The following is a 24,852-nucleotide window of genomic DNA, read 5'->3' as shown; positions in this document are numbered from 1 at the left end:
ATGGCTCCATCTACCTCTCACTCTGTGTCACCCACAGCCAGCTGCCTGGCTCCATCTCCTTCTCACTCTGTGTCACCACCAGCCAGCTGCCTAGCTCCATCTCCCTCTCACTCTGTGTCACCCACAGCCAGCTGCCTGGCTCCATCTCCCTCTCACTCTGTGTCACCCACAGCCAGCTGCCTGGCTCCATCTCCTTCTCACTCTGTGTCACCCACAGCCAGCTGCCTGGATCCATCTCCCTCTCACTCTGTGTCACCAAAAGCCAGTTGCTTGGCTCCATCTCCCTCTCACTCTGTGTCACCCCCAGCCAGCTGCCTGGCTCCATCTCCCTCTCACTCTGTGTCACCCACAGCCAGCTGCTTGGCTCCATCTCCCTCTCACTCTGTGTCACCCCCACCCCAGATGCCTGGCTCCATCACCCTCTCACTCTGTGTCACCCCCAGCCAGCTGCCTGGCTCCATCTCCCTCTCACTCTGTGTCACCCACAGCCAGCTGCTTGGCTCCATCTCCCTCTCACTCTGTGTCACCCCCACCCCAGATGCCTGGCTCCATCACCCTCTCACTCTGTGTCACCCCCAGCCAGCTGCCTGGCTCCATCTCCCTCTCACTCTGTGTCACCCACAGCCAGCTGCCTGGCTCCATCTCCCTCTCACTCTGTGTCACCCCCACCCCAGCTGCCTGGCTCCATCTCCCTCTCACTCTGTGTCACCCCCAGCCAGCTGCCTGGCTCCATCACCCTCTCACTCTGTGTCACCCCCAGCCAGCTGCCTGGCTCCATCTCCCTCTCACTCTGTGTCACCCCCACCCCAGATGCCTGGCACCATCTCCCTCTCAATCTGTGTCACCCCCACCCCAGATGCCTGGCTCCACCTCCCTCTCACTCTGTGTCACCCCCAGCCAGCTGCCTGGCTCCATCACCCTCTCACTCTGTGTCACCCCCAGCCAGCTGCCTGGCTCCATCTCCCTCTCACTCTGTGTCACCCCCACCCCAGCTGCCTGGCTCCATCTCCCTCTCAATCTGTGTCACCCCCACCCCAGATGCCTGGCTCCACCTCCCTCTCACTCTGTGTCACCCCCAGCCAGCTGCCTAGCTCCATCTCCCTCTCTGTGTCACCCTCAGCCAGCTGCCTGGCTCCATCTCCCTCTCATTCTGTGTCACACCCACCCCAGCTGCCTGGCTCCATCACCCTCTCACTCTGTGTCACCCCCACCCCAGATGCCTGGCTCCATCTACCTCTCACTCTGTGTCACCCCCACCCCAGCTGCCTGGCTCCATCTCCCTCTCAATCTGTGTCACCCCCACCCCAGATGCCTGGCTCCACCTCCCTCTCACTCTGTGTCACTCCCAGCCAGCTGCCTAGCTCCATCTCCCTCTCTGTGTCACCCTCAGCCAGCTGCCTGGCTCCATCTCCCTCTCATTCTGTGTCACACCCACCCCAGCTGCCTGGCTCCATCACCCTCTCACTCTGTGTCACCCCCACCCCAGATGCCTGGCTCCACCTCCCTCTCACTCTGTGTCACCCCCAGCCAGCTGCCTGGCTCCATCTCCCTCTCACTCTGTGTCACCCCAACCCCAGCTGCCTGGCTCCATCTCCCTCTCACTCTGTGTCACCCCCACCCCAGCTGCCTGGCTCCATCTCCCTCTCACCACGTGTGCTTTCAGTTTCACTAGGACCAGATCCTTCCTCTTAGGGCTCCTAGCATGTGACTTCATGGTGGAAAATAAGCAGTGACTAAGTGTCCCAGAAAGACCTAGAAGATTGTTCTCTCTAAACACATCTTCTAAAAGTGGTACTTAAGGGAAAGGGACTATGTTGACATAACCTAAGATTCCAGGTATGTATGAAGCTTGAAGCAGGAGGCAGCGTGTTTCACATTCACGCCGGCAGTGGTCAGAGAAAACAGTCAAAGGAGCACCCTTTTTTTTCTTTTTTAATGTGCTTACTCTTCAGCCTTGCCCCCCCTCCCCTGTTAGAAATACTTGCCTGGGACTCTGCCCACGTGTGACAGCAGAGTGACACGAATACTTCATTTCCATGTTCTCACTTCAAGTGAGAAGGTTTGAATCCTGTCTTCGTGAGCCCTGATTAGAACGGCACAATGATAACTGCTGTTTCTATAATAGTTTGTAATTTTCACAAGGGTTTCCATGTATTGACATCTCCCTATGTCATCATTATCATTCCCATTTCACAGATGTGTAAGCTAAATCACATGCAGGCAAAGCTACCAGAATCTGCATAGCTAATTCGGCAGAGTTCAAGCAAGAACTCAGGCCAGCGGCAATTCCACCTCGGGTTTACAGGCCAGCGTTTGCTGCCAACATTTTGAGTAGTTGAGTATTTTGATTCCTCTCTGCCTCTCAGGAGCTTTGTTAAGGAGGACATTTCCTGAAGCTTCAGCTTCCTCATTTGTGCGACAAGAGAAATGATACTGCCCACTGTTTACACTGTGTGACTAACACACATAAATCGTTTAGACTGGGACGTGGCACACGGGAAGTGCTCAAGTGAACATTGGTCTGTCTTCTCTTGTCATTTCCTTGCCTTTACATTGCAGAGAACTTTTCATGATTTCACATTAAAGCCAGAAGCATTATGTCCCTAGGTTTATATTACCTTAAAATACAAATGCCCTTAAAATGTAAAGTGTGAAATACCCTTCGTTGCTTTGGTAAGAATGGAAGATTGAAAAATAAATGAGTTAAAATAGACAGCATCTTTGGACTGAGAGCCCAACAAATTGTAGGCCAGTTTCTTAGGCATAACACCTGCCTGGGGTGCTTGTTTTAAACTCAGATTCTTAAGCATCCCTCCTCGCATTCCGATTCCAGGGTGGAAGCCCAGGAATTTACAGACTTCAACACACACCGTATTTTGCCGTGTAAAATGCACTCCCGTGTATAATGCGTCCCCATGACTTGGCCCACACTTTCAGGAAAACTCCCTGCAAGAAAGTTGCCAGCTCTCGGCTGTGGGCTGTGGGCTGTGGGCTGTGGCTGTGGGCGAGACACATCTGGGAAGGGCTAGCGAGCCCTGGTAAGCGTGCAGTTCACACCGCCCTCCCGCAGCCACTCGTTCTGGGCAGCCTGCTCCTTCCCTCTCTCTGGGGAACCCTTCCCTCCCTAGAACCCTAGAACTTCAGGGAGTAGCTGAAATGGTCACACCTGTGGCCGCTGGGGCGGGAGCTTCTGACGCCGCTGGGTCCATGGCCTGCGCAGGGCTCCTGGTTCCCACCACATAGCTGGACCTCGGGTCTTGCCCGGCAGGCTGCAGTCACTTCGCCGCCCTCCGCCCCCCAATCCTCTCCCCTGACACAGCACTTGGGGAGGCCGCTGCACCTGCTTCCACTGGATCCCGGACCCTCCCAGACTGGAACCCGGTGCCGGAGACCTGGGCAGGAAGCTGGGCTCCCCGACTCCGGAGCCTACTCCCCATGTATAATGCACATTCTGTTTTCCCCTCAAACATTTCAGCATAAAAGTGTTCATTATACACAACAAAATACGGTACCCTCAGAGGTCCCGAGAATCTCCGTGAAAAGCCCTCCGGTGGGCTGCTTCCCTGCAGCTTCTCTTCCAGTCTCCTTCCCGGTCTTCCTCCTGGTCTAACTCTTCTTTTTCTCCACTCCCTCTTCCTCCTTCCTCCTTCACTGTTGTCTTCGCCATCCTCTTGGTCCTTCCTGCTACTTCCTTCTCATTTCTTTATTTCTTTTTCTTTTCTTTTTTTTCTTTTTCTTTTTTTGGCCTTCACCATTTCAAACAGAAAATTACCACATACCACGGGGGAGGGGGGACAGGTAATAAAGAAAAAGAAATACATATACGTAGAGAGAGAGAACTTCCCTGGACCAGTTAGGGTGAACTGATTGTTTGCTCAGCATCTTTTTAGGGCTCTGGCCTTCTCACGAAGAGTAACAGCTCACGTTCTCTTCCAGAGCTTATTAATGCTGGACCCAAATTTAATGCCCTGAAGGCAAGTTTTAAAGTCCTTCCTATTAAGATTCATAACTTTAGATATAAGATCATTATTCTTACAATCCAATAGAAATCTTACTTATCTTGTTATCTTAATCTTTTGCTTCCAGCCAGCCAGGCACCCCAAGAATGATGTTATCACTCCCCACTTCCCACCCCAACCCTAACTTATTGCACAGACATGCTGGGAAACTGGTCAGGAAAGCCAGGTGTCAAATCTGAAACCACTTAAAATAACCAAGTGTGCTCACCAATTCAGATGCTGTATCTATATGTAGTGTATAATAGCTTCAAAGAAAGTGTATAGTTTTCAGTTATCAAAAATATTGGTCTAGGATTTCTTCTTAATTATCTCAATTCTCCATTTCATTTCACTAGGGTATACAGGATCTTTTCAAAACATCCTCAGCACCTGATAACATATAAAACCTCAAGGACATTCCAAATGAATCTAGCATGTATATAAAAACTGAAAACAGGGGCGGCGCCTGTGGCTTAAGGAGTAGGGCGCCGGTCCCATATGCCAGAGGTGGCGGGTTCAAACCCAGCCCCGGCCAAAAAAAAACAAAACTGAAAACAGAAGCAAATTTACATCTGGTAAACAATTTTTCTTCATTGAATTAGGGTTATCATAAAAGCAGCCACAGGGATTGAGAGTTCACATGACCTTGCCCTTCATAAAATGTGTAAAGACTAGTTGGACTGATGTTCATAAAGAGAGTGTTCTTGCACTGGTCTGCATTTGTATTTTATGATTGTTCATTTCTCATTGAAAATAGTTGCATTGAGATCATGACTTCCCAGTAAGCCCCGTGTAACAGATTTTTCACTCTGTTGGTGCTAGACATTAAACTTATTTAATTTAGAAAGATCACTAATAATGTTTTAGTACTTACCATCTGCCTTACTGTTCTGGCACTAGGAATAAACTTACTATTTTTATGTTTTAATGTTTAAAGACTTTTCAAAGTCTTTGAATTCTCTGATTTTATATTAAGCTGCAAAATCTGCTATTTTCTGTAATTTAAAATATCCTCTTTCCTTCAAATACTATCTTTTCTCTCATTTACATTTCCTCTTTTTGCTGTAATTTTTGGGAAGTTTTTCTCAACTTCAATTCCACCCCTACCACTCAGCCACTGAGTTTTTCATTCACCACCACATTGTTAATTTCTGAAAGTTCTTTGTTTTATATGTGTTTCTTTTTATTTGTTCCTGTTCTTCTCTCATGATTGCAATATATTCTCACATCTTTGGGAACATTAATGCTAGGAATTCTTTCTTTCTCTTTTCTTTGTCCTTCCTTCCTTCCTTCCTTCCTTCCTTCCTTCCTTCCTTCCTTCCTTCCTTCCTTCCTTCCTTCCTTCCTTCCTTCCTTCTTTCTTTCTTTCTTTCTTCCTCTCTTTTCCTTTTACCATTTTATGTAGACCATTGAGCTGTTCTCTTCCATCTGTTTTAAGTTCCCTGTCTCATGGTAAAGACATTCTTCAGATCTCTTGTGATCCATGGTTGCTAGACCACATTTAAGAGTGAGAAAAGAAAGCCTATATCATTTTTCTAAGGGTAAGTATATGTTTAAATTTATTAGAAATTTCTAAGCAGATTTGCAAAGTGGTTTATGAGCTTACCATGGCCTCAACAGTGTGTGAAAGGCCCAGCTGCTTGGTAATGTCCATCTTTTAACATTTCATTCATTCTGCTGGGTGTATAGTGGCACCCATTGTAGCACTCATATGCATATTCCTGTGCATCTTCACCTGAAACAAGTGAGTCATAGACATTGTTGGAGTTTATGAGAAGCTTTCAGATTCTTGGCTCTGGCTCTTGTAGGTGCAATGGCCACTGACCCTTTTAAAGAACCTTCACTGTTTCTCATTTCTGACATGATTAGGTTGTGATCATTTAATGGGGACTGACAATTGTGAGGACGTCTGACTAGAGAGATGGGCTGAGATAACCCTAATATCGAAGTCATTAAGTCTTTCCTCTTGGCTAATCAGATTCTAAAGAGGAGACTTCTTGACCTCCGATCTATAGGGAGAGGGGCTGACTGCCACTGGGAAAAGACAAGAACCCCAAGGAACTTGGCATCCATTGTGCCTTACTTTGTCCCATGTTTCACTGTGAAGCCTCCACCTTTAACTGTGCCTTGTGTCCCTGGGGAAGAAATCTTCAGTATCTTCTCAGGGTGGCAGAGGGATAGATTCTCAACAGTGGAGATTGCTGAGGAGCACTAGGGCCAGACTGCTTCTGAGGCAGACTTTGGAGCAAACGTTTTTATTTTAGTGTCTCTTCATCCCAACTCCTAGAGCTATTGGTGCCTATCTGGGGGATTCTGAGGCAGAGAAATGGTTAATTCTTGGTCTTTGCTGCTGTTGAGTTGATATTGTTTTCTCAGGCCTGCTGAAATGTTTGTTGTTCTGCCTCTATAATTTTTTTGCTGTTGCTTCCACTTCTTCTTATTTATTTATTTTATTATTAAATCATAGCTGTGTACATTAGTGCAGTCAAAGGGTACAATGTGCTGGTTTCATATACAATCTGAAATATTTTCATCAAACTGTTTAACATAGACTTAATGGCATTTTCTTAGTTGTTGTATGAAGACATTTGTATTCTGCATTTAGTAGGTTTCGCCTGTACCCATTCTAAGATGTACCGTAGGTGTGGCCCCACCCATTACCCTCCCTCCACCATAACCTCCCCACTCCCTTCCCCTCCCTTGGCCCTTTCCCCATATTCTTGTGCTATAGTTGGGTTCTAGCCTTCATATGAAAGCTATAAATTAGCTTCATAGTAGGGCTGAGTACATTGGATACTTTTTCTTCCATTCTTGAGATACTTTGCTAAGAAGAATATGTTCCAGCTCCATCCATGTAAACATGAAAGAGGTAAAGTCTCTATCTTTCTTTAAGGCTGCGTAATATTCCATGGTGTACGTGTACCACAATTTATTAATCCATCGTGAGTTGATGGGCACTCGGGCTTCTTCCATGACTTAGCAATTATGAATTGGGCTGCAATAAACATTCTGGTACAGATGTCTTTGTTATATTGTGATTTTTGGTCTTCTGGGTATATAGTAAAGTAATTATAGGATTGAATGGCAGGGCTATTTTTAGATCTCTGAGTATTCTCCAAACATCCTTCCAAAAGGAACCTATTAGTGTGCATTTTCACCAGCAGTGTAGAAGTGTTCCCTTAAGGTTTTATAACTGTTCCACCATGTCAGGTCAAACTCTGCTAGGTGGCAGTCCTGACATCTGGGCCTTTGCCTGGGACCTGGGTCCTGAGATTCTCCTTGTGACATGTATGCAAGTTACTTCATTGGGAGCGTGAGTTGAGGACATTTTCTGTCTCTGTACATGTAGCTCTCCATGAGCAGATCCACCACAGCCTGTTTTATACAGTTTGTGAACAAAGTTTGAAGCATATCGTGCAACTTCTGTAAAACAAAAAGAAACCTATTTCTGTAACCAGATGAAACTCTTGAAATCCCAAGCCCTGCGTCTGTAGCTTTCCTTGGGACATGCACTGAGGTGTAGGACACCGCCGCAGTTTCATTGTTCCTGTGGTCTGTTCTCTAGAGGTCTAATGTTTGTGACGAAAACATTTACTAACATCCGCAGAGGAAAGAAACTCTTCCTTTCCTTTTTAAAGAACTACCTGGGCCCCTGGGTCCCAGGATGAGCATATATACATACAGACTTAGGGTGGCAAACTCAAAACATGCAACGTGATTTTGGTAGAGGATTGGAAATGCGGGCTTTGTATAGCTATCTTATCTTCTTGCCAGGTAGAGGAGACCTGGCCACATTGCCCAGACACTTAATGAATCCTTTTTGAATGGTTTTCAGATGTCCAGAAGCTGTCACTTTGAATGATACCTGTTTTTCTAACCTTATCTTTCCTTTCTTCTTCTTACAGTCTATCCCTGTTTTAAACTCTTTCTCTTTTCTTAAAGTTCCATTCTTCTCTCTGTTTGGGAACATGCCATCTCTTACTCTGGAATCCTTTAGTTCCCAGTGAAGTCTTGCCTTATAAATTTCTTCAGCCTTGTGCATGGGGGTGGGGGCAGATCCCTGGCATTCCCTTTTCTGCCTTTTTTTTAAATGCTGAGTTCTAAGCAAAAATGACCACCATATGCCATTGCCACATGTGAATCTGGATGGGGTGAAGGGTTATGGGAATGAAGTATTCTACTTGGTATTGCAAAATAATTGTTATATGTCCAAAAGGAACATTAGAAAGCTCCAATGGTTACCTTTCTGACAAAATCTCTCATTGGGTCTACATAAGAAATCTGTATTTTGATTATTAATATAACTTGACTTTATTATGATACAAGAGCTGCTCATTCATGACCCCAACATGATTTTAAAAGGTATCATGGCCAATTGTGTCTCTATAATATCTGGCTTTTTTCTGCAGAAGGGCAGGACTGGATAGGCTCGTCACTCAGATGTTTATGGCAGGATGAAATTTTGAGACATTGGCCAGGGATCCCCAAGCTCCTCTGCTGCTCAGTGAGCAGTGGGCATTGCTGCAGGAGGATGCAGGGTTTATGCTAGGAGAACAAAGAGAAAATGAATAGTCAGTGCTCAGTTTTTGAATCTCTGAAAATAAAATATGAACCATACTGTAGAGACGGTGATCTACAAAGTCAAGGTTGTTGATAGTAAAGATCCAGTTTCTTGTGAGCCTCAAGAGGCCAAGCCCTGAAGGGAGTCAGAGAACAGCTTGTGTCACAGACAAGTAGAGGAAAGTGGATAGAGGAAAAGCTGGACTGCAGCATCCTGGAAGCCACACAGAGGCTGCCTGGGCCAGAGGAAAGGAGTTACCTTAAAGAAGAAGTCACCAGAGACTATGAGTGTGAGATTTCAGCTCCTGTTCTTATCAGACTAAGGTCTAGAGAGGAGAGGAATGACTGGGCTTCCTGTTATTGGGAGATTTGGGAGTAGAGATGGGATTTTATATATTTAACAGCCAGAAAATTACCAGCACTGGCCACTTAAAAGAGTTGGCTGATTAATCCTAATCACCATTCTGGTATGTTAGCTAAATTACAGCCCTGGAAAGAGGGAATAATGCCTGGTTCCCACTTGAGAATTCAGCATGGAAGTAGTCTTGGATATGTGGTCTACTGTTAAGTGGCAAAAGAGGAATGATAGATAATGAGCCCAGGTGAGAAGTCCTGAAAAACCCCTGTGAGTTTCTAGACTTTGAGCTGTGGTCTGATGAGAGATCAAAGTGTGCACCTCTGGCGGCTGGACATGGCTGCAAGTGCACCAATGAACTTGGAAAAAGTGTAAACCCATGTTAAGATCTCAGGCAGTGGCAAGAGTAGTCAAAGGGCTGGTGGGCAATTTAAACAGCAGCTGGTGCCCAGAGAAGACAAAGAAACCCTATTTGCTATGGAAAGCCAGTGTACCCAGATGCACGTGCACACATAACCCCCCACCCCGTGAAAGTCCTCTTTGGAATTTTAGTGTTACTCAGAGGCAGAGAATAAAGAAGAGTAGAATCTTAAAGTTACCTGAGATTTAAAACTGAAATAACTAACAGGGCACCCGTGGCTCATAGCAGTAACCCTAGCACTCTGGGAGGCCAAGGTAGGTGGATTATCCGAGCTCAGGAGTTCAAGACCAGCCTGAGCAAGAGTGAGACACTGTCTCTACTAAAAATAGAAAAACTAGCTGGACATTGTGGCAGGTGCCTGTAATCACAGCTACTAGGGAGGCTGAGGTAGGAAGATTGCTTGAACTCAAGAGAATGAAGTTGTCGCGAGCTGTGATACCATAGTACTCTACCCAAGGTGACAGAGTGAGAATCTGTCTCAAAACAAACAAACCAAAAGAAAAACGAAATAATTGAAATAACTGAGCAATAATTTGTTTTACTTTGACAAACTTGGTCAATTGTTCCACTTACAGAAGGAAATCTGAGTTTATCGTACAAATTAAATTTTTTATTATTGTTGTGACAGACTCTTGCTGTGTCACCCAGGCTAGAGTACAATGTATCATTCTCCCTCACAGCAACCTCAAATTCCTAGACTCAAATGATACTCTTGCCTCAGCCTTCTAAATGAATAGTTGGGACTACAAGTGTGTACCACTATGCCTGGCTAATTTGTTTTTTTCATTGTTGCTCAGGCTGGTCTCAAACTCCTGGCCTCAAGCAATCCTCCCATCTGGGCCTCCCAGAGTGAAGGATTATGGGGGTGAGCCACTGTGCCTGGCCCAAATTACATTGATTTATAGAAAAATACAGATGTATTTTACCCATTGGGTGCCTACTCAGGTGCATATGTGTCTTTGTGCGTGCGTGCGTACACACACACACATATTATAACCTCAGCTGAGGTGCCCTGTCTATGAGATTATGGTTAAATTGGGTCAAATCCTGTCCACTGTGTGGAGAGACCTCGTATCCTTTCTGATTTCCCTGGAAAACATGCAGCAAGAAATTAAACCTTGCTCTGCTAGAAAAGCTCTGTCCCTCATCCATGGTTTTCAAAACAATAGTTTTATGTGGTGGACACGTCAATTTGGATGGAACTCCCATATATGTATAAAGAAAATAAAACCAAGGCCATTCTGCCTGAGCAAAGATGAGAGAGATGAATCAGCTTGGGGCATCTGTCTGGAATTTTCTGGGCAAGTCCAGTGCCTTACGAAGAGCCATTCTGAAAGCTACTCCAGGCTCACTGCTCTCCTGGATGAATTGCAGAAAGTGTTTTTAACCAGTGGGGGTCCATAAATCTTGGAGTCTCAAGTTTGACTCCAAATGGGACAGGAAATTAGTGCATAAATTATTTCTAATTGTGTCCCTTGGGGTTTTGATACTAAGTCTTTGCCATGCTGGAAATAAAGGAGAAATGAAAGCAAATGATCTAGTGTTTTTCTCTGGTACTTGGAGCCCACCCTGTGAGCTACCCAAAAAGCAACCTGCTATATTTTATGCATTCATTCATTCATTTATTCAACAAATGTTTATTAAACTTTTACCAAGTGCCAGGCACCATGCTGGCTGCAAAGCAGTTTCCCTGCCCTCCACCGACCTTCTATGTTCACATGACTCCTTTGAACTGTGGATGTTTCTGCTGCTTGCTGCCTTTTCAGATCAGAACAAACTGGATAAAAACATAGTTCTGTGTGTCTCTGTCAGTGCTTAGATTCTGACTGCTCTTGTGGTGTTAGTCACTTTTAGGAAGATCAGTGCAGGCACTCCACATATCCAGATCTTGCCCAGGTTTTCCATATTTACATGAAGAAAGGGTCTGACGTAATACACTGGGCCTCAAAGATCATATTACCAAAAAATGTCATGGAGTAGAGATCTTCAAAAGCATTTCTATTTTCTGCTGAATTGGATAGTATACACCATTTTAAAAAGTGCACCCACCCCCTGCACCCAGACTCTCTAGATAAATTGTGAAGAACAATGATAACTGTCATGTTACACACGGAGATGAACTACTTGTGCTGGGCTGATTGTGAAAAACAGCAGTCCCCTGTCTTCCTCAGTCTGCCCCCATTTCTAGCTCCTCCAAGACAATCTTCCCATTTTCTAAGCTTCCAGCATTTTACCTCCATATCTCAAAATAATATTATTTTCCTTTTTCTTTTTTTTTTATTAAATCATAACTGTATACATTGATATGATCATGGGGCATCATACACTCGCTTCATAGACCATTTGACACATTTTTATCACAGTGGTTAACATAGCCTTTCCGGCGTTATCTCAGTTACTGTGCCAAAACCTTTACATTCTACCTCTACCAAGTTTCGCAAATAGCCCTGTAAGATGCAACACAGGTGTGATCCCACCGATCCCCCTCCCTCTACCCACCCCCCCCTTTCCCACTTTCCCCTATTGTTAAGTTGTAACTGGGTTATAGCTTTCAGTTTCAGGCATTATATAGTCTAAAAGCATCTACCTCTCCTTAATGTCTATTGCACCCCCACCACACACAATAACACCTGTCGCTTCCGTAGTCACATCATAGTGCTGTCTGGAGGAGCATTCAGGGTGTGGTGCTTATTGAGATTGCGTTAACCTCTTATACACTTTCCCATGTGTGTTCCTTGCTTTGTTTTCTATATATTTATAACCAATTCATCCCTAAAATTTTACTAATTTGTCAAATCTCCTATTGTTATGTTCAAATGCATCAGGTAACCCTTCAATGCCATCTTCCTGGGAACATTTTTCTAGAGCCTTTTGGACTTTCTTGTCTGGACAGGACCCTCTCGTGTCTGGCGCACCCTGGAGGGGAGCCCAGAGAGCCGCTCATCATCTACCAGGGCCTTCACCAGCCTCTCGAAGGCAGGGGCGATACTCTGGGTCCCACATCATCTGCTCTTGCAGTACTTCCCTTGTTTTTATGGAGCTCTTCTTTTCGTAGATTCCTGAGAAAAGGTGCATGTCTGAAAACGCCTTTAATGTACCCTCATGATTAATTAAGAATTTATCTAGCTATCTGTACATACATAATTCCATGTAAAAAATACAATTTTCCTTTGCTCCAATATCTTACTGCTGACAGATAGCTTTGACAAGCTCAGAGCTGTCTTCCTTACTTTTTTCTGAAGCCCTTTATACCTTTTAAAGATGTATCCCCAATGTTGAGAGATTTCACAGTGATGTTCCTCAACACAGGTCTATTTGCCTCCTCTATGTTGGACATTTAGTGTATCTTTCAATCTGGAAACTCATTTTTATGTCTGAGTCCCAGTTATCTAATCTTAGCAGTTGCTCAATAAATGGTGATTGAGTCAGACCAAGAAGAATAAAAGATCATGTTAAGAGAATTCTCTATTCTTGGGATGCCCTAATTCCATCTTCACTTAGTGACATTCTGCTCCTCCACCAAGATCTGATTTAGGTCCTCTCCTCGGATTCTTCCAGTTTTTTCTTGAAGCACTCAGGTGCCCTTGGCATTCACTCCTGTGGTATATGTTGAATTGTTTCTACGAACCCTACATAATCTTAGATTGTGCACTGCTGAGTCTTATGCATTGTACCACTACCTCCCCTGTACAGCCCAGTGCTTACCACTATACAGCTCTTAATAAATGTCTGGAAAAGGAAAGAAAGAAGGAAGGAAGGAAAGAAAGAAGAAAGGAGAAAACGAATGCCTTTTAAAAAATCCTATAATCCAGAAATTCCAAATAACTAAGGGGTAAACCTCAGCTAATAAACAAACATGACCCCCACAGTTATAAAGAAAAAAAATATGCTTATTTCAGTTAAGGAAGACTGCATCCAGACTACAGGCCTGAGAGGAATGGTGAGAGATAAGGCCTCCATGTCATGTTTCTGACTGTAAGTATAGGATACTGTGAATTTTAAGGCGATAAAATTTCTTTTTGAAATCAAGAGTGGAACATAAAAAAAGACAATGGCGTTTCCGGGCATATCACAAAATCTGTGGCTGTGGCTTCAGGAGGGTCGCTGTGAGTGAGATCATCATGGTGACGACTGACTGGCCACTCTCAGTGGCAGTGTATACCTGAGTCTGCATGTGGTAACCAAGGTGTGCATGGAATAGGATTCATGGACTTTTTTAGGTAACTGGACTCAATTAAAAACTTTGGTAATTGATCTAATCAGAATAAATACTTTGGTGTCAAATAAAAACCTAAAATCTAAAAATCATCCTTCAATCTGCAAAGACATCCTTGAGACAAAGATGGACAAAATAATATATCTGTTCTTACACACTAGAGCTATATCTACCCCGCACAAAAAGAGAATTTAGGAAATAATCCAGGTAAGTCAAGCAAAAGCCAAAACAAACAAACAAAAAGAACCCCAAAAAACTGGCATTGGTTAATTCTAATGCACAAGATTTTTGAACTACAATACATGTATAATTTCCTCACAATTTCTCTCAGTTTATATCCATAGATATGAATTTTTTGTTCTGCCTAATTCTCCAAATATATATTTTTCCTTTTCAAATGTAATATAATTCAAGACCTTAGATCTATTATAGCCTATCTATCCTCAAAAAATAGCTCCAAATTATCATGGCAGCCAAATCATTGATGGTACTTTGTTAGTCCTGGTAGTATCCCTATGAGTAAGGTATCACCAGATTTCTATTACAGACAAGAAAACTGAAACACAGAGATGAAATAACCACTCCAAAGTCTGAAATTAGTGAGTTCTTAAGCTTACATTTAAATCCAGGTCCAAAGTCAATTCCCCCCTTAAAAATGCTACATTGCTACTTTTATATCATAATAACACAAACAAGGTGTGGGTATGAACTATCAATAGTTCCAGCACTATGATTTTATCTCCCAGGTGTTCAGCCATCTCACTGTGCCCCAATCTCTGTAATAAAAATCAGCAATTTTGTGAAAGTTTCCCAGAGGCAGGGGTGTATTCACGGTGACAGACATCAAGCTGACAATCACCAAGTATCTGTCCTGCACCCTGCCCTGTGCTGGGCCTAACAGGACCCATAGAGCACATGTAAAGCTGACCCTCTTCCTTGGTAGGTTAAATTAAACAGAGATCATTTCTTCTTCAAATTCTCTTATTTCTCAAGTGTTTTAGTAGTGGCAATTGAAATGACTTTAGGTGGCTCATTGACCCCTGAATTAAGTAATATTGAATCTCAAAGGGATATGTGTTGCCTTTTTCTAGCTTTCCATTAACCATCGAGGAGAATGGCTCAGTTTGGTGCTAATGTGCTTTTAAAATTCCTGCTAATCTCCTTTGCCAATAAAATGAAAGCAAGCATTTGGATGAGAGCCTTTGGCAAGCAACAGAGCATTTATTTTATTGGTATCTTCTATTTATGTCCATTGATGCTAATTTTATATTTGTGGTAGTGATATAAATGTTCATTTCCAAATAAATTGAGGATAAAGAGTGAATCTACTAAAATAAAAATATTTTTTAAAACAATGCAGGCTCATGGCAATAATATGTGTTAAATAATACATACAAGGATATGCAAGAAAATTAACCCTGGGAGATGAAGGGCTGTGATACCGCCAAGAAGCACAAGGCAGAGTCCTCAGCAGCTGGGCTTGCAGCCTCTCCTAGACTGCACTTGGCTCCAGCTCAATTGTAGGGAAAATCTGTCTCCAACTTCTGTGAAGAATGAACATAAGTGGATATGATTGTTTTACTGTGGAAGAGAGATTACATGCTAAAAAACCTCATTCTCAATAATTAGATGCTATCACAAATAAACACAATGACCAGCAGGTGACTTTTATTCCAGGCAAACTATAATGTCTGGAAATAAGACCAAGTTTTTCCTAACAAGATACAGATAATAAACCTTGGCATCATAGTTCCAGTGATGAAGAGTTTCATTTGAGGAAATTAAACCATAAAAATCAGGTAATACATTTGCTGCTTAGTTCCAATGACTTTGGAGGGTCTTGCCTCTTGTTCAGCCTTTGTTTGCATGATGTGAACACAGACAACATGAGGACAGCCCTCTAGCCAGCAGCAGCTGACAGTGTACATTTCACACACCACAGACCCCGGATCCAGAGTTGGGTGATGCTGTCCCATTATCTCACTTTGACCACCTCATACATGTGGACACTCCTATGTCACTTGCAAAAGGATGAGATTTTGTATCTCTGCTACTGGAAACTATGGCAACCAGTCCCTGAAAGTTTCGTAATTGAATTAATGAAGTCTGCCATTTAAGCTCCTGAACCTGGTTGTATATAATCATTTCAGAAAGAAATCCTTCTATCATGTTTTTCACCTTTCCTCGATATCTCAAACAGGCTCTACAACATGGCTCAGTATTAGGGTTGTCACTGTGAGAATTAAATAAAACATAGTGACAGTTATGCAAACACTAATGTTCACGAGTGACCGTGAGCCCTGTGAAATCGTGTCTACATGCCAGGTGGCCCCAGATTGATAAATTAACTCTTTCCATTACTTTATAGATTTTTGTTCCTCTACCCTTGTTGCAAGCTTTTCAGCTGTAATTATTGTTCACCGTCAAAGTAGGTGATTTTAGCAGCTTCCTTTGAAACTTTTGGAATACTACATGTAGATAACCAGTCTTAACAGAATTTGGGGAGATATACATGCATGTGTGTAATATGTAGTAGCATATATATATTTGTGTGTGTGTGTGTGAGGGGGGCTGGAACCAAGTGCTTGAGGTGTGGGGAGCCTCACTGGTCTAAGCACTGTGACAAGCTCTGTGCCCAGGCTCCCTGACTCTGCGTTAGCTGCTGAGAACCATTTTCTTCCCTTCATTTCCACTTGTGATTCACGTAGTCAAGGCCTCCAGGTAAATAGCCTCTGAACAAGTGAGGCGCTGGTGTAAATAATAACTGCAGCCTAATCTTATTTTAAAGCTCATTCATTTTTCAGTTTGAATTTAATTCTGTGCCAAATAATTTTCTAAAGTGGGGCCTGTTTATTTCAGAGTCAATGGGGGTCTTCATGCTCCCCCATAAGCTGACTGATTCATTTCATTTTGCCATAGGAAGTTTATTCTTTTCATTTATCTTTTTTAATTAAATCATAAACGCATAGATCATGTATACATTAATGCATGTATGGGGTACAATGTGCTGATTTCATATAGAATTAGGAGTATTTACATCACACTGGTTAATATAACACTCATTTTGTTTACTTAATTATTGTGTTAAGACATTTATACTCTATACTTAATAAATCTAACAAGTACCCTTGCATTATGCACCATAGGTGTGATCCCACCACTCACACTTTCTTGATCTGACCTCCCCCCTCTCTTCCCATCCTCCACTCCTTCCTCCTTCCTCCTGGGCCATAGTTATGATCTATTCTTCATATGAAAGTGTGAGTGATTATAAATTGGTTTCATAATAGTACTGAGTACATTGGATATTCTTTTCATTTAAAGTGTTGTTTCCTAGTAAAATAAAACACCACTTCCACCAGGAACTGTAACATGTTAACTCCCACCAGTGAGTTCAATCGAATCTGAAAGCATTTCCACTCTTCCCTTGAGGGCACATTTTGTGATTATCCTCAGGCTAGCCCATGTGCTCAGGGTCTGAGTCTCACCTGCCTCCTGTCTAGCCTCATCTCATGTCCTCAGTACTTCTCAGCCCAGGTGGCCTCCCTTCCTCAGCACCTCCACAATGCCCAGCTCTGTCTGCTCAGGACATCTGTCCCGCCATTCTCTCAGCTCCCAGCCCTCTTCTTCCTGGATTTTCACACAGTTTAAGTGTTGCCTCTTCACAGAGGCCTCCTTTCAACAATTTACTTAATTTTTTTCTTCCCTCCATATTATTCTGTCTTGCTGTGTACTCTTTTTCTCCATAGCTTTTACCACAACTTGATACTGTTTTGAGGTTGATTTGGGTTTTTATTTTTTCCTCCTGTCTCTTGTCTTGTAATTTAAGGTCTTTGATGGCAAACCCTGTGTCTATTTAGAGACCATCATATCCCCAGTGTGGGGCACAGGAGGCCTTCTACACACAGCTCAGTGAATAGAAATGAAGATGAGGGCACTGGGTTTCTGAAGGCTGAGGGGAGAGAGGCCACATGGGGATAAACTGACAACAAATATGGAGAAAGATCTCTCTCCAAGATATAGTTGACAGCAGAAACCCCTCTGAGTCCAAAACAGAAAACAAATGAGGGAAGGGAGCCAGGACAGGATGACGAGAGAGCCTCTTCTCATTTGTAGTGTTTGGAGGACTCTGATGACCTGGGGAAAGGAGAACATGGCCCTAGAGACAGTGGGTGGCACTCAGTACCATCTGGTATATGCCTTAAAGGAATAATATGGTCAGACCTTGAAGGATTTTTTTAACAGAAGCTACAAATCTACATAATTGTGTGAATTCTGCTTATTTTATAGATGGAAACTAAATAAAAAAATTTTAAGACTTTGTACAGGCCAATGATGATTAATGATCTAATCAATGTCTGCTCAGATGTTGGCTGCCATTTTGTGATCTGTGCTCTTATAAAAATCTTTGTTCCCTTTGCAGGTTTTTCTAGAGCCAAAACCTCTTTAAAGTATATAGTGATATATTTCAACTCTGGGGCACCCACTCACAACATCTGGGAATTTAGATAGTTTAAAATTTAACTTTTTCAAGAATATCAAGGCCATTATTCTGAATTTTATCTTCTATATCCATCTTGGTTCCAAAAATCTCTCTTCAATGTACTGAATTTATTTCCTTCATTAGTTCTTTAACAGTATGATGCTTACCCTCTACCAGACACTGGGAATGAATTTGTACATACAATAGGTGTGTTCTTGACCTTTGTGATCATCTACCTCCAAGGGACCTGGAGAGGCTGATAGTGGCTACAGCACTGATACCTAGAGCTTCTTGGTGCCTCCTTGATTTCTCCTTCTCCATCGCTCCTCATACCAGGTAAGTCCTCTTATCTGATTGAGTCTTAGATCTCTCAAAGTTCTCCCTTTCTCCTTCCTTCACACCCATCAATGTTACTGTAGCCCAAGTCAACATAATTTTTATTTAAATCAGCAAAAGTACCCTTAATTTATCTCCCTCTTTCTATCCTTTGGCTATCTGCCATGGTCTGCCCTTAACACAATAGCTAGCATGATTTTCTTTAAAAAGTAGTTGGATCTCTCTCACATGAAAGCTATAACCCAGCTACAACTTAACAATAGGGGGAAGTGGGAAAGGGGGAGTGGGTAGAGGGAGGGGGATCGGTGGGATCACACCTGTGGTGCATCTTACAGGGGTATTTGCGAAACTTGGTAAATGTAGAATGTAAATGTTTTGGCACAGTAACTGAGATAACGCCAGAAAGGCTATGTTAACCACTGTGATAAAAATGTGTCAAATGGTTTATGAAGCGAGTGTATGATGCCCCATGATCATATCAATGTATACAGTTATGATTTAATAAAAAAAAAAAAGTAGTTGGATCATGCCTCCACTCTATTCAAAATTCTCCAGTAACTTCCCATGTCACTCAAGAAAAGATCTTACAATGACCTATAAGGCCCTGAATATGGCCACACTCCCTGTCATCCCCTACCATGTTCTGCTTCTCTTGAACTGCTCCAGCCACCTGGCCTCATCATACACACCAAACACATTCCTATCTTGGAGCCTTGGAGCCTTTGTCCTTGGTCTTCTTCCAGATGTATACAGGACTTGCTCCCTCACCCTTCAGGTCTCTGCTCAAATGTCTGTCTGGGCCCCCCTTGCTCCTCTGTCCCTGGGTCTTGCTTCAGGACTCTGCCCAAGTGTCTGTCTGTCTAGGGCCTACCTTGCTCCCCTGTCCCTGGGTCTTGCTTCAGAACTCTGCCCAAGTTTCCATCTGTCCAGGGCCCATCTTCCTCCCCATTCCTGCGTAGTGCACTGCTCTGTTTTTGGCATTGCACTTGTCACTATCTTACATGCTACTCAGTTATCTATTAACTTACTGTCCATCACCCTCTACTAGAATTTAAGCTCCAAAAGGACTGGGAGCCTATTTTGCATACTTTGAATGCCCAGCACTCAGAATAGTACTTGATATTATAGGCACATTTAATTTTAAGCCTGAAAGATAAGTAGGAAATGTCCCAGTTACGATGGGTAACGTTATATGCACACGTGTATGTGCATGTGTATGTATGTATGCACATGGTATGAGTGTGTGAGAGAGTGTATATTTGAGTGTGTAAAGGTTTAGAGACCAGTAAGACCATGATAATGTGAAATGCATCTGAAATATGCCTGTCTGGCTATAGCAAAAATGAATGAATTGGGACAGAAATAAATAAGTCAATAAGAAAAACTTAGAACTATAAAAAACTGAGGGACTCACAATATTTCATTGGCATAGCAATGTTGGACTAGTGTTGCAAGATATTCTTATTTTTCAAGAGAAACTGGATTTTGAAAGATCCAAAAAAAAAATCTAATAGTAGATGTACAGCTGACAATTCACTTTCAACCTTTAACATCAATAATATGCAAACTTATAACCCTCCTCAAGTTCACTCCTTGATTTTTAATTTCCCTGTACCTAAATTCAATACTTTGACTTATGCAGTATTTTTAACTTAACAGGTATATTCCTACCTGTTCAACTTTGAGTCCCTGACTCTTTTCCTTCCTGTCTGAATTATGTTGTCTCCTGAACTCAGTATGGACTGTCACCGTCCTCCACCTGGAAGCCACCACTTTCTGCTTGAGACACCTGACTAGGCCCACGTAGGCAGGAAGGTGTATATTTTCCTTGCAAGGTGTATAATTCAATTATGTAGCCTGTTTCTGGGTTTTAAAACAACACACTTCATCCATTTTATGTTCCGGATTTTGTTTTGGAAAATTGATGAAGTGTCATGTATATTTATATGACAGGAAATTGGCCAGGATTGATCTCATTATTCTCTACTTTAATGTGCTAAAAATTTGCTTAGTCTGTTGGCATCTAGAGAAGAGGCCGGCAAACAAGGGTGCAAGAGCCAAATTTGTCTAGTCACCTGAGAGCTAAGAAGGGTTATTACATTATTAAATACTAAAAAAAAAAAAAAAAAGAAGAGTAATATCTTGTGAGACATGAAAATCGCATGAAATTAACACTTCAGCATCTGTGAATAAAATTTTACTGGCATGCAGCCACACTCATTTGCTTATGTTTTGTCTATGGCTGCATTTGCACTGCACTGGCACAGCTGGGCAGTTGCCAAAGAGACCACACAGCCTATGAAGCATGAAGTATGTGCTATCTGACCCTGTCCAGGAACTTAGATCTACCAGAAGTGATCACTGGACTCAGGGATTTCAGATCAGTAAAATGTAAGGGTAGGAGAGGAGAATAAATACATGGTTGCCAACTTTTAGTTTTTTGACAAGACTTTTAAACAAATCTTGCTGTCATCACCAGAATTTAATAAAAGAAAGAGTATTATAGTATAAAGAAGCACGAATGAATATAATCTCAAGAAAGAAAGAGAATGTTGTACAGTTAAGAACATAGGGCTTTAGGTGTTATGCCCCAACTCCATCTTGCTAAGGGCTTTCAACACTCCCCACCTTTAAGACAGAAAGCTCAGCTGAAAAACTTCAGTAATAACTGCAAAACCCCAGCTTCTACTTTTAAGGACTCCCCTTACCAGGTGTCGGCTCTTGTCAACTTCAGCTTGCATTTAAGGATTCCCCTACCCAACTGAAATCCCCTTATAAAAGCCGGGGGAAGCTCCACCCTCTGCTTCTAGGGGTCAAAAGACTTTGAGGTGTGATTCCACTCTTGGCCTGGCCGATCCATAAAGGACCCTTGCTTAATTTGGACTCAGTGTGCTGGTGTTTCTCTATTCCACTCAGCTTTGGGTATAACATTTGGAGGCCCCAGCAAGATTTGCCAGCTGGATGGTTGGCCTCCCTGTGTAGCCACCTAGACAGGACAGGAATTATAGGGGAGGCACCCCCTGGAACATTCCAGGGCCCCATGATTTCCCGAACTCCTCCTGAGGGCTTCAGAGGGACTCCTTTCCAACTCCGTACCCAAATTCAGGTCCTCCAACTTACTCCCAAGAGGTAATTTATCTGTGGTGTTTGAGTATGTGATATTTGTTGGAGTCTGTGGTGTCTTTTTGAAATTGTGTTTATGGGCCCTTAGGGACCTCCAAGGGGGGACCACTGGACAGGAACCTCAGAGGTTGGCCCTGGCCTGTCAGACACACTAGGATGCTAGTGCCATATGGACACAGGTGCTTTGGTCTTTTGGCCTTGGGGAAGTTTGGACACAGAGGCACAGGTGAAAAGGGAGCCTTGGGGGTTGGCCCTGAGGACAGGCCCATAAACCTTTAAGACAGGATCTTCAGGGAACCTGGCCTGTCTGTTAAGGCAGGAGCCTCAGGGGAGTCTGGCCTTTTGGGACTCTCAGAGTTGTGCATGTCAGTGGTAGTGCAACCCGTCCCTAGAAACACTAAGATACTGTTTGGGAGCCTTGGCCTCAGATGTGCATTTGAGTTTGTTTCTTTTGTTTGGAATTGTGTGTGGTGTTTGAGGGACTTCCAAGGGAAGACCACTGGACAGGAGCCTCAGGGGAGCCTGGCCTGTCAGCTTTGGTCTTTTGGCCTTGGGAAGAGGTACACATGAAAAAGGGTAGTCTGTAAACCTGTAAGACCTGGCCTGTCTGTTAAGACAGGAGCCTTAGGGGAGCCTCAACCTCAGATGCACACTTTAGATTTGTATATATGTTTGTTTATAGTAACCGTTGTTTCTTGGGAATTGGTGATGTGTCTATTTTTGTTTGTCAAACCATGGGAACTTGACATAGTAAGTCTTTAACACCTCTACAGTGTATGCTGAAGAATTTTACAGCCAGCTTTTCAGATGACCATGGAATTCGGTTCTCCAAGAACCAACTCCAAGTCCTCTGTGAAGTTGAGTGGCCAAGGTTTAATGTAGTGTGGCCATCATCTGGCTTCCTGGATCTGACCTTGGTGACCTCAGTACACCAGGTGGTCACAGGAAAACCTGGTCATGCAGACTAATTCCCCTATATAGACCAGTGGTTGATTTTGGTCTGTAATCCATCTCCCTGGTTGCAAGCATACATTGTGGAATCTCCTTCTGCAGTCCTTCTCACCTGTCCCCAACCTGAAAGGGTCAGCAGATCCCACCAGTCCTTGCCCCATCAGAGGAAGAGGATTTGCTGCCTCCTTACAATGTAAAAGGGCTATATTCTCCCACAGTTTCCATGAAGGGAGAAATTCCCTCAGCACCCCTATTAGACCCTTCCCCTCCCCAGTTCTCACCCCTGGTATCTTGCCTCTGGCCTAGGTCTGACATGAACCTCGAGTCTAATGGAGAAGCCCAGAGCCTCCCCCTTGAGGAGGCACCTCCCATGGAAGGAGCAGGAAGAGGTGTCCACCCCTTTCTTGTCTATGTCCCTTTTTAAACCTCTGAATAGTACAATTGGAAAACCCAAAACCCACCCTATTCAAAGGTTCCTATTTCCTTAATTGAATCCATTTTCTGAACTCATTGTCCCACTTGGGATGATTGCCAACAACTTCTTTTGACACTCCTCACCACTGAGGAGTGGAAAGGGTTCAAACTGAAGGAATAAAAGCCTTCTTGGCCAGTTATGGGGATACTGGGGAGGAAGGGCAAATGGAATTTAACAGTTTTTCTGGCAGAACAGCCAGATTGGGACCCCAATACCTTAGCAGGATCCCAGGCTCTAGAAGCTTTTTACCAGTCTCTTTTAATTGGCCTATGGGCAGCAGCCTGAAAACCTGTAATTTTATCAAAATCAACTGAGGTGGTCCAGAGCCCAGAGGAGTCACCTGGGGCATATTTGAAGTGACTCAGAGTTCTTCCATCTATACCCCATTTGACCCCCTTGGCTCCAGAAAATGCCAGGGCAGTAAAATTTGTCTCTCAGTCAGCCCCAGATATCAGGAAGAAATTATAGAAACTGGAAGGATTTTCTGGGATGAACTAAGAGGGAAAGAAGAAAAACCAGCAACTTCCTTGCCCAAGCTGATTGAAGCTAAAAAGAGATCAATATGCTTACTGCAAAAAGAGAGTCCATTGGAGAAGTGAATGCCCGAAGCTTGGTGCCAAAAGTAAGCCCATATGGAAGATCTTGACACTGTCTACTGAAAGAAGCAGTGACTCAGATTGAAGGAGCTGGGGTTATTTCCCTTTGGGCCCCTAGAACCCATGGTGCAAGCCAAAGTGGGGGGGGGTCGCTAAATTAAATTCCTGGTGGACATGGGGGGTGGTGGAGTGGTCTGTTTTATAGGAGCTAATGAGAGCTTTACCTGATGAGAAGATCCCCATCCAAGGAGCCACTGGGACCACCCAGATGTATCCAGTCACTTGACACTGAATGCAGGTGACTCATATGTTCCTGGTAATCCCAGATTGCCCTAACCCCCTCATGGGCAGAGACCTGGACCAGAAACTCTGGACCACTATTTAATTCCCCCCAGAGGGAAGTGAAATAGTATTAGATCCAGGCCCCACTCCAACGCCTGAGTCCCCTGTCTACCAGTTACATTTGTCTTGTCCTCCTTTATCAGAAGAATATCTCCTCCTAAATACTGATGGAAATGTGGCCGAAGCAGAAACCACAGCTTCTGCACTTAAATTAGCCCAGCTACAAGCAGACTTTCCTTGAGTATGGGAAGAATCCAACCCTCCTGGACTGGCTGCCCATCATCCTACAACAAAATGGCAAGTCTGGGAATTTCTGGGGGTGGCAGGCCACTGCCGTTTATGGATCTGGGGTTTTGCTGAAATCACAAAGCCCTTGTATGCTGCCATTGCTGGTAATAGACCCCTCCTGTGGATAGACCAAGAGGATCAGGCATTTAAAGCTCTAAAGCAGGCCCTTGTAACAGCTCCAGCCTTGACTTTACTTGAAATCACTAAGCCATTCCACCTGTTTGTCCATGAAACCAGAAGCATTGCCAAAGGAGTGTTAACGCAGGCTCTCAGACTGTGGAAACGGCCAGTGGCTTGTGTAAGTGCCTTGACCCAGTAGCTGCTGGGTGGCCAGGATGCTTATGAACCATTGCAGCCCCAGCCCTGGGGATGGATTGACTCTGGGACAGGACTTGATTTTGACAGCCCCTCACACAGGTCACTGGATGTCAAATGCTGGACTTGCCCAATGGCAGAGCCTACTGCTTGATCAGCCCATGAATGAAATTTACCCAGACACAAAATCTGAAAGAGATTATTTCTAGACATGGGCTACCTCTTTCAATTAGCTCAGAGAATAGGCTGGCTTTCCTTTCTACTTTGACCCAAGCAATTGGTAAAGCCCTAGGTATACTGTGGACCCTCCATTGTGCCTACCAGCCCCAAAGCTCTGGACAAGTAGAAAGAATGAATTTGACCCAAAGAGACTTTAATCAAACTCATGAATGA

The 24,852-nt window shown here is 43.6% G+C and overlaps 1 protein-coding gene across 5 annotated transcripts in view; it reads right to left on the bottom strand.

Annotated features, from left to right (window-relative positions):
* Positions 1 to 24,852, bottom strand: part of PCSK1 (proprotein convertase subtilisin/kexin type 1) — a 395,546-nt gene that overhangs the window by 50,431 nt on the left and 320,263 nt on the right. The window lies entirely within an intron of this gene.

This window comes from Nycticebus coucang, chromosome 1 (assembly GCF_027406575.1).
Source record: "Nycticebus coucang isolate mNycCou1 chromosome 1, mNycCou1.pri, whole genome shotgun sequence".
NCBI lineage: Eukaryota > Metazoa > Chordata > Mammalia > Primates > Lorisidae > Nycticebus > Nycticebus coucang.
This window is presented reverse-complemented; position numbering and strand designations above follow the sequence as displayed.